The sequence below is a fragment of the Haemaphysalis longicornis genome, unplaced genomic scaffold, assembly GCF_048455015.1.
Source record: "Haemaphysalis longicornis isolate Haplotype H1 unplaced genomic scaffold, Haemaphysalis longicornis Haplotype H1 scaffold_47, whole genome shotgun sequence".
NCBI lineage: Eukaryota > Metazoa > Arthropoda > Arachnida > Ixodida > Ixodidae > Haemaphysalis > Haemaphysalis longicornis.
This window is the reverse complement of record NW_027526379.1, coordinates 1,812,605-1,823,672: the sequence shown is the minus strand read 5'-3', so window position 1 is coordinate 1,823,672 and position 11,068 is coordinate 1,812,605. Positions and strand designations below refer to the sequence as shown.

The window sequence follows — 11,068 nt, the reverse complement described above, 5'->3', positions numbered from 1 at the left end:
TGTTGACTTGTTATATGCCTCTAAAATTTCATCAATGGACAACCATCCTTTCAAACCGGTTTTTAATGATACATCCACATCAAAGCTCTTTTTAAACCGCACATCTATTCCTGTTCCCTTCCCTCACAGAATGAGGGACGAAGTCACTATTCATGAGGTCTCCTTTGTAGACACATTCAGGTCATCTCACATTGATCTTGTCGCACCATGGCATCTTCGTCCTGTTGCATGTGACTTGTCTTTCTTAAAAAACAATAAGAACAGGATACCAAGAAGTGGGATTTCGCAGCATTTCATGTATGTGCAGAGTTTTTCAGCGATGCATCGAAAACGTTCACTGCAGTGTCTTGTGCTGCGCATGGTCCCAATTTTGAAGCATATAGAACAATGAATGTGAAGACAAGTATTTTTACGGCCGAAGCATATGGCATTTTCCTCGTTGTAAGTCACATAGTTGAACATCATATTCGTAAATCCATCATCAATACAGATTCGCTGAGTGTCGTCCGTACATTGTCATCCGGAGAGTCCTCGAAAAACCATGTAGTTAACCTTGTCTTGAAATCAATTGTGCTGGCATATTCTTCAAACCTTGAGGTGACTGTGAGTTGGGTGCCAGGCCACTCTGGCATCGGCGGAAATGAACTGGCGGATGAAATGGCCGCCAATGCTGCACTCCGAAACACAGTAGACATAACAACACTACCTTACACAGACCTCAAGCCACACATAAGACAGCAGCTCCGTAAAACTTGGCAAGCAGACTGGAACGAACAGACAGACAACAAACTACACGGAATAAAACCACTTGGGACAATACACTACTGACTAACACAACAGGCTTATTGAAGTTACCTTAGCTAGATTTCTGATAGGCCATACACATTTAACGCACTCACACCTGCTTACGGGATCTCCAGGACCCCTGTGTAGCAGGTGTGGGGAGAGCCTATCCGTAGTCCACATACTCATACAACGCAAGGCACTTGACACAACACGACACAAACACTTAAGAGAACTCTACAGACAACATATTCCCCTACACCCATCGTTGTTTCAGGGTGACGATGCCATGGTTTCTGTGGAACGCGTGTTTAAGTATTTGTCAGACATTAAGTTTTTAAACCTCATTTCCTATCATGCATAATCAAATCTGGCCCTATACAGCAGCCATCACCATTCTCTTTCGCTGATTTTACAATGTCCAGTTTGCACGTTTTTATACCTACCTTTTTGTGGTAATCACTTTTCTTCATTAAATAACTTCTTCTCTGGCGCTCTTTGCCCTTGTTGGCATTGCGCCATTAAACGCCAACTATCATCATCAATATTGGTTGATCATGATCGTGACCATGATTGGCCTAACTCTGCGCAGCGCATGTAGCCTGTCGCTCGGAGCCCACCTTTGTGGAACCGTTGCTTGCACCACAAATGCTTTACGCGATCAGATGTAACTGTTTTGTAATAGTAGTACTATAGATTCCGTGACAACGCAAAAGGATTAGAAGCTTTTCCTTTGACGGCGTTGTGAACAGGTTGAGCTGTTTTCCAAATGAAGCGTTCACGTATCTCGAGCTGCGTTTCCACATTGGGCTGCCCGCTTATCCTGCTATCGACCATCAGTGTGCGATGGCGAAAGTTATCCTTTCATATCGTTTAACAGTGCAATGCGTTCGCCTGAAAAAAAGTAAACAAAACGCTGTGATTTTAAAGCTTAGATTAGATGAAAAGAGGATTCTTTAATTCCAATCGGCTATAATGACCAACCAATATATGGTATTTTAAATTGACTACAAGGAACCAGAAGTTATTGTAATGTTGTATTGTATCGGCGCTCGTGAAACATCCCCAGGTGGTCAAAAATAATCCGGAGCCCTCCACTACGGCACGCCTCATCACCTATGAAGCGTCGGCGCGTTAAACCCCATAATCAATCAATTAATCAACCAACTAATCAATCAATGCTGTATTGTAAAGCATAAAGTTACTTTTAACATTTCAGGGGGTTCCGTTCCCTGTCGCAGCTTTGCGTGTGATAAATGGATTTTGCTCCGTCTGCTTGCCGTCCAAGTGCACCCAACAAACCCTAGAGTTGGTTGTTGGTACAAAGTCATTGCGCTTTATCAACGGCGTCCACCGATATCTCAACTCCGTGTCCGTTGGGAAGCGATGTAGCAAAAACATATCGCAACCGCACTGCATTTTCTCCAGACAGGGTCGTGCAGATGCATGCCTTCGGCGACTTTTTCTCACTTTCTCTTGTTTTTCGATAACCCACCACCACACATTGCTGACAAAGCGACGTTTGCGCCTTGAACGGCATCGCAGCATTAGCTAAAACCGTTGAAAGTTCTGCAAAAACCAAGCGCACGGTGCAACACACTCCTGAACTACGCAGCGGAGCACACTGTGCCGAGCGATATGTTAGCAGCCCAGCCCGCACAGGCAACGCTGGTCCGCCGGAACCGGAATGGGCGCGGGCCGCCGAGAGAACTGGTTTGCGAGTATTATGTGCTATGTGCTTATGGAAAATGGTGTACATACATACATACATACATACATACATACATACATACATACATACGTACGTACGTACGTACGTACGTACGTACGTACGTACGTACATACATACATACATACATACATACATACATACATACATACATACATACATACATACATACATACATACATACATACATACACACATACACACACACATACACACATACATACATACATACATACATACATACATACATACATACATACATACATACATACATACATACATACATACATACGTACATACACACATACACATACATACATACACACACACACACAACAATAGACAGGCTTGGCAACGGTGACGCAGATTGGAAAGGACTGCTATTTTTGTCGCGGATAACGGCACCGTACTCACCGCGCGCCCGATATCGGTGGAACTCATCGCACGCGCTCTGCACAGAAGACAGCCAAGGAAGCAGCTGCTTTTCCCGGATGTTATCGTCAGTAGGGGTGCTATCTACAGCAACGCGGCCTCGTCCCGGTTACACAGGAAGCCTGCCTAGCTTGCGCGGTTTATTTCGCAGTTGCGACGACGCTTGGAAGGAACGCCTAACCACTGCTGTTTTTGCCGCAGGTTAGTGCTGCCTTTACAGTTCCCTGGTTAACGTTCCTGCATTTCCTGTGCTGTTCCTCCTTTCCTTCCTTCCCCAACTATTTATGTTAATTAGATGCATGTGGGTCTTTGTTAGTCCCCAGTTGCTCTTCGTGCTTAAATAACGGTTTTGTTTACCGCCTTGCTTCGTCTACGTAATTGTTAGCAGCTTATAGGCACGTTGCGCTGCTGGTTGCCTCGCAAGCAGCAGCGCCGTTTTCTATATCCCGTTGGTTCTGGGGGGTCATTTCTTGTAGGGAAAATGCCACGCATGTGAGAGTCTCGGTTCGTATAATTCTTATTAGGTTAGTGTCGGCGCCCTGTCCTAGACAGCAACAGCCGGGGTTATCACGAGTTACGCACGTGCGCCCACACAAAGAAGGCATCTCAGGTAACGTCATGATGGCAAGGACGAAAAGTGCCGAGAGTTTAAGTGGCGCGGACGAAAATGCGTTATCTGCTGATATTAGAGAGTTTTAGCTGACCGTTTTTGACGCTCCGCTTTGCTCCCGACGTCCCGCACAGCACAACCGGAGCGTCAGCAGCCGAAAGGCTTTTAGCTAAGAGATAACCGTATCTCCCTCGGCGGGTAAGGATTCGCGTGAGTGGTCGTTTCGCGTGCGCCTGTAAAACAAAACTTCATCCTAAAGGAAACAAGAATTTGTATTTGGTCGCCCAAACAAAGCAAAATACCGTGCTTCTTGGCCTCATTTAACCCTTGCTTTGTATAATGTAGTCGCTGACATGGTATAATTTTTCTAAAAATTACGCCCACCTCCCCTGGCGGGAACCCTGGTGTGATGCGACGCTGAGGGGGGGTTCAAGCGCAAGCGGAGAGCAACCGTCGACCGAAAGGCCGCCGGAGAGCGGCACACCGGTTATATGCGAAGCGCGCCCGAAGGAGAGGAGACCGCGGAAGAGAGAGTACTGCACATGCGCCAGCGCCAGTGTGTCTGCCGCGGCTATGACGCAACACAATCCAGCACAATCCACTTTAATCCAATCAAATCCAAACCAAGCCAAGCCATTCGAATCCAATCCAATGCCCCTCGCGAGAGAGGGGCATCGGAGAGGAGAGGGGGTGAGCGGCGGAGAGCGCAGCTCGCGCGGCAAGGAGAATGGGGGAGGGGCGGACGACAACAACGCCGACGACGCTGCATGGACAAGGCGAGTGAATGAGATGCAGTCGCATCTAATAACAATAAACAAGGCGATAAACTTTGGAATAGCCAAGCCAAGGCTGTCTTTCTCGGCGCTGCATAGAAGCAGCCCCTCACTTCGGTCGACGTTTTTCGCTTCCGTTCTAAAGGTCTTTGAGGTTTGTGGCACCATGCATTGCCTATTCAGAAACGCTTTCGAGGCTTCGTCGGTCCTGTTTCAATTGAAGAAACGAAGTTCGCCGTAGCGCGCTCGCATCGCGGGGGCAGCCATGTTAAAATTCCGCACGGTAGCGTAAGCTGCCGCGACGGTCCGACAAGAGGCCGTGGTTAGCGGAGCGGGGCCCCGCTCCTGTATCGCCGGTAGCGCGCTAGCGTGCCACGCATGCGCAATGGCGCTCCCGCTTGCTATCGGAGCGGAGCGGACCGTCAGAAATGGTCAGCTAAAACTATCTATTGTTGTCGAACAGTCAGGCTGCAGATAATACAAATGGCAGGGAGGGAGGGATGCATTCATCACGGCCGTCTTTCTTTACTCCGTGTCTAACTGTCAACCACATAGATCGTTGGCACGGCATGCTGCAGGAAGTCGGTGATAACTGCTCGAGAAATCTCCAGTCCTTTATCGACACCCTAGCGTGGGCGACAGACAACTTTAGTAGGAAAAGTGCTGCGCTCACAGCGACCCCTGTCTGGTGCAACGTGCCCAGAGGAAAAGGAATGTGGGCATCTCGCCAACTGAAAAAATTCAGGGAAGCTTGCACTCACGCGCAAGAATTGAATGGCGAAGTTGTTATACGTGAGCATTGGCAGACACTTAGTTAAGTTGCAGTATCATTGTTTATTTGCATAATTGCAGCGCTAGTAATCGTCGTCAAACGCATCGAAGAGGTCGTCACCTTCTTCGCTGAGAGTGGTGGATGCAAAGTTATCCTCAGCATTGTAGACCTCTACCAGCTCAGCTGACGAAGCTTCACTAAGTCGCGCAAGGCTTGAATCATAGCTAAGCTGCAGGATTTCTTTATACGTGAGCACTGAATGCCACGTCACCACGCATTTGTACAAGTTTGAAACTGTTTATTTACATTTTCCGTCGTTGGTTTTCACTGTTCTGGTAGAAGTCATCGTCATATGCATCGATATCGTCATGTTCTTCTTACATGCGCTACTTCGCATGTAATGATATGCGCTGTAGCGCTTGACCACGACGCTGGAGTTTTTTTTTTGTTTTTTTTTTTTTTTGCTAACGCCACTGCACGTGCTGACAACGCTCGACAATCGCCGCCAGGCCGGCGCTCACGAGCACTCCTTATCTTCTTGATATTTTATCTTATAACACCGAACTTCCGGCTTGTGCAACATCTCCGCTGTTAAAAAGAGGAAAGAAAATATGAGCTCCCGAAACTGAGAGAAGATTCTAAACTGGAACTTAGTACGTTTAGGGAGAAACTAGAAAGGGACCTGCGCGATGAGCAGCGTAGCCAAGCGGGGTGACTTGATTCGGCCCACTTGGCTATTGACTACTTTAAGGCGCTAATAGGAGAAGTGCAAGCAAGGAATGTATCGCTAGCATATGGAAACCGAGACTTCAGGCAAAAGACATGGCATTGCCGGTGACAATGGTTGACATGGGGAAACGACTCATTCTTATGGAACGGTACTCTCGCAACGATAATAGAAAATTCAAAAGGTCGCAAAGCAAAAAATGAAAACGTTGTTGAAATGATGTTCTTCATAAGAATCGCCACCCGGGAAGTATTGCAGCTCCTCAATGGCCATATGGACTTTCGCCTGAGCAACCACAATCAAAATGATCACTGACAAAGTTTGTAAGGTTCAAAAAATAGTGACAGCCATATTAGAATCTTGGAACACTTTGCTTCAACAGAAAATGCCGAATACATGTAGGAACACCGACTTTTACGCTCTTGTACTTTATTTCCGATTAATTTCAAAATTCTTCGACGGCCACAGCCTCAGTAAACCCAGAGCAAAGGTGGTGTGTACGCGATACCTAAAACAGGTTCCTACCTGAATTTCGCCATAATTATAAATTACAGTCACCGCAGCACAACTAGCCACATGTCTTTAATGAATTTAAGGCTGTAATAAATTGCAACCTCAACATTTTACACCAAGCTCTTGTACTTCACAACTGTCTGTCAACGAAAGTTGGCCAACAATGACCAACAATGAATGTATAAAAATACAATGATTCTCAACTGACGTTTAAGCGTTCATCTTGTTCCGCGCGAATGATTAGCGCTTGTGCGAAAAAAAAAGACAAAAGCGGGATCAAATGGAAGTCAAAGAAAACAATTGAAGACGCATTCATTCTTTAGGGTATGATTATCTACGTAAATACCGGAATCCCTTGTTAACTCGAAGTCGTTGAATCCGCTAGAAATTTTGGGTTAAGCGCAGTTTCAAGTTAACTTAAATCGAAGTGCCGAAAATTTGTGGCTGGGTCACTGACATAAGAGCTAGTGCTGTTAACAAAGGCTCCACTCCACAGGGAATCTTTCGTACTCAAGGCTAACCGATTCGCAAGATGAACAAATTTTTAATATTGCGGAAGAAAACTACCTGATTCTCGCCTGTTTCGCGTTCGCATGTCCCAGAAAGGCGTTCTCGAGCTGCTCAGATCGCCACCACTACATTCTATCTTGTTGCGAAGCAAGCTAGCGCAGCATGTTTCTAGGCCCTTTTCGAGGCTGTTCGTCGTCGGAATGACGAGCTGCGTCGTCCACAGCTATCTCAACGATGTAGGCGTCGGACACCATTCCGGTAACGGGGATATCGGCTTCGTATTGCGCGTAACCCGCGTAAATTTGTCCTTCATATGGACGATTTGGGTCTGTTTTCTCGCACCATGCTGGGCTTTAGTCCTAAACTGTCTGCCCATGAAGTTATGCTGCAGCTTCAGCATCAAATTCTGGATGACCCTGCTATCTTCCGGCAAGAAAATGAAGTCATCATAAGCACCGATGTAACCAAGGCATTTTATTTGTCAATGCCACTAATCAAAGTATAATGACCTGACTTTGTTTCCCTTAAAGGGACACTGGAGTAATTTGCAAACATTGCGGGATTACGAGCGCAAATTGTAGCCCGGAGTCTCTAGGCCATGTTTCGACCGCTCTCGCTGCGTTTACGCGAATTTATTCACTAGAAAAGTCCGTTCGAAAATGCGGTCCTCCTGTCTGTATCCTCCCGCATTTTCGGTGGCGTTTTGTATGACGTCAGAAAAAAAAAAAGCTTGGCTTCACTGCGCTGCTGCACGGCTCGCCGACCTTTCGACAGAGACAGTCGGCTGGCCGCCGACTAGTCATCGCAATTAATTCGCTCAGTTGAAACTAACCCGCGACACGTTTGTGCATGGAAAAACGTGCCGTTTTTTAGTTTGCTAGTTTGTACACTGTATCAAGCTCCAAGTCCAGGTCCCTCCACACAATCACTGCACAAGCGCACATGTGACTCTTCGCTGATTGGCACGCTAGTAGGATAATCTAAGGCCAATTGAAGGCGGGAGAAGAATGAGCAAAATTAATATAGGTACTAAGGAAATGAAATCAAGCGAAACGTTTACCGTACAGCGTAAAACTAGGGTGCAGGAAGCACTTTTTTGCGCTGAGTGAACAAGCACAGTGGTCAGGAGCACGACTACGCATCTGCGAACGCTTTTCCGTCTACGAAATGCAATTGCTAGACGTGAGCAACTGTGGAAACTCGGGCGACGCTTACTGCACGAGCGCAGTACAACAAATAGTCACCTAAGCTGCTTGAAATGCCAAAACTAAATAAAAATGTGAACTGTTTATACATCATATAATCTATATTTCCAACACCGCCAGCGCTGACTCGTGGCCGAGTTTTTTTTTTTTTTGGTATGGAGCGCTTGGTATGGTATATTGCACGTCGCAAGTTCGAATCCCCGGGAGCATATCCTCTTTTTTTTGTATGTTGATTTCTTCGTTTTCTGTTGATGTGTTCTATACTGAATTCACCATTTTTGTGCTGTAACGTTCGTTGCTCCACGTGCGAGTCAGAATGCGCGGAGGCTGACACTAACGCGCTAGCGTGTCGTCGTTGGCGTGTTGTTGCTACAAGCACCGACTGCTTGCGTGCAGTGGGCACAGGCCAGAATCATCAGACCCTTGGCCTGGTGCGAACACGCCTTTTACGATACAGGTATTAGTGAGGCAAGCTCCAAATATGGGGGAAAAGCGCATGGCATTTGAGCGTCTGCGGTGGCACGGAGGGCGTTCATCCACTGCGTAGGCCTCGACTAGTGATTGCTTCAATTCCAAGCCGTCTTGGCGGGCTTATCTGGGGCATTTTAAAGGCGACAACATGACAGAAGCGTGGTATGGCGATTACTCAGATATCGAGAATGCCCGTACAACGATAACGTCGGATGCCAAGCATGTTGTTTCATATCTAAAACCGAAACTTGTTTGAAGGCTAATCTTCGACATCGTTCAATCACGTAGCCCCTTTACCTGACGTCACTGCGGTTAGTTGGTGCAACCGCCGCAGTGTCGGTGCAGCTGGTGCACCAACATTCTGATCCGTTCACCAAAATAGTGAACGAATTTTTCTAATTCTTGAGGGAGGAGATTGCTGGGGGCAATAGACTTTACCCAAAAATACATTTCGAGTAGTCGCTGGTAAGTGTTGCAGGGTCCCTTTAGGTTCGAGCAGCTCGGAGGACCCGGACATTTTAATTGCAGTATAGCAACTTGGCCTCCATCATCATCATCATCATCACCAACATCTCTACGCCCACTGCACGGCAAAGGCCTCCCCCATTAATCTCCAACTACCCCGGTCCTGCGCTAACTGCGACCAATTTATCCCCGCAAACTTCTTGATCTCATCTGCCCATCTAACTTTCTGCCGCCCCCTGCGTACGCTTGCCTTCTCTGGGGATCCACTCTGTTACCCATAATGACCAGTGGTTATCTTGCCTTCGCATTACATGCCCTGCCCGCGTGCATTTCTTCTTCTTAATTTTTACTAATGTGTCCTTAACATGCGTTTGTTCCCTGACCCACTCCGCTCTCTTCTTGTCCCTTAAGGTTACGCCTATCATCTTCCACTCCATTGCCCGCTGAGTCGTTCTCAAACTTGACCTTAGTTCTTAGTAACTTACATTGATTGGTTTGTAACGGGCTGGTTGGTTTACTGCCTGAGATTACTTGAAAGTCTTGTAAGGCTGCTGACATTCACTCAACTGAGATTCTGGACTACTTCCCACATCTGTTACACAACTCAGATACCTTAGATATATCTAGAAGTTCCAGAAAAGCTACACGCAAGTATTCCTTAGACTTTCATGGTGGTCAGCGCGAACGGAAACAACGCACGAAGAAGAGAATAGACGACACAGGCGCTGTGTCGTCTATTCTCTTTTTCGTGTGTTGTTTCCGTTCGCGCTGACCACCATGAATGCTATCCAACTCGCCCATTTTGCAACCTTATTTCTTATACGAAACGATTTTTAATGCGAACCAAATCCCGTAACCTCTAGGGATCACGTGATCACTCCGGCTTTCCACCCGTTCATTCTCCCCTTCCGGACAAGTTTTCTGGGGCTCATTGGTTGCGCAAAACGTCGGCCCTTTATACTGAAAGCCTTTGCGCGCAAGAGGAACCAGCTTAACAGCACTCAGAAGGAAAAAAAACAGTTGCGGCCCGCTCGTGACAAAGGGCACGACAAAGAACTCCCGTAGTAAAGTATGCCGAAGCACACTGAGGTGCAATTCAGCGATTATAAAAACACTTCAATGCTGCCATTCCAAAAACGGGCAAAAATTTATGTCGAATCGTTACGTACGTGTATGCGCGGGCATTGAAAAAATGTCAAAACCAATAAAAACCATGGTGATTGAGTTTCAAAAATGGTGTATCAGTCACGAAGTAATATTACGAAAAACGTAATTAATTGCTTCATTGTAGGGTTTAAAGGGGCCCTGAAAGGCATTTTGAGCACACTAAATGAACTAGCGCAATCGCTAGATTGGGTCGCCAACGTCACCTGTGCCAAGTATTACTCTTTTACGCGCAGCGGAAAGCTCACACTTTTGTTGCAAAGTTTGTCGCTTTTTTCTCACCCTTTCCTTCGTGTTTTTGGACGCCGCCATCTTCACATGTCTACATCATCGATTCCCAGATGTTCGTCATGAGCTAGACATCCTGCTATTGGGCGGCTTTTTCACGCACTTCCGGCAAAGAGATGAGTCGTCTGCTCAGCGTCGGCTCGCCGGCTGATCTGCCAGCGGAGTGCCGGAGTGCTTTGACATTTTACGACAAACGAAACAAGTGTAAACAAACGCTTAACCGTTTGTATTGAATGCAACACGGCCATAACACGACGTGGATTTTATCTTACGTGAGTACGTACCATAAAGAAAGTCCCGTGGCACTTCTTTGGTGCAATCGCAGAGAACGCCCTGAGCCGAATGCCCGGGTTTGACACGTACATTTTATTCAACTTCAAAACAATCCAGAGATGCGTTTCGAACGAACGCAACGTCACAACATGCGTTGCAAGTCTGAACCGCGATTGACAGACGATGAGTTGCCTCCTCCTGCCCGTCGTAAATACGGCACTCACCTCACACCCGGTTTGCGGGGACGAGCAGCAAGTCACAACTCTGGCGCGCAAGCGAGAAGGCTTTTAGCCAGGCACACTGCACATACCCCATGCGAGATTGAGTGGTACGTCGTTCGAGAAAGATAATCC

At 46.9% G+C, this 11,068-nt stretch overlaps 1 long non-coding RNA gene across 1 annotated transcript in view; it reads left to right on the top strand.

Annotated features, from left to right (window-relative positions):
- Positions 1 to 3,008: 3,008 nt before the first annotated feature.
- Positions 3,009 to 11,068, top strand: part of LOC144137699 (uncharacterized) — a 31,067-nt gene continuing 23,007 nt past the window's right edge. Inside the window, exon 1 of the long non-coding RNA XR_013315708.1 lies at positions 3,009 to 3,145. This is a non-coding gene — a long non-coding RNA (uncharacterized LOC144137699). The remainder of the gene's footprint in view (positions 3,146 to 11,068) is intronic.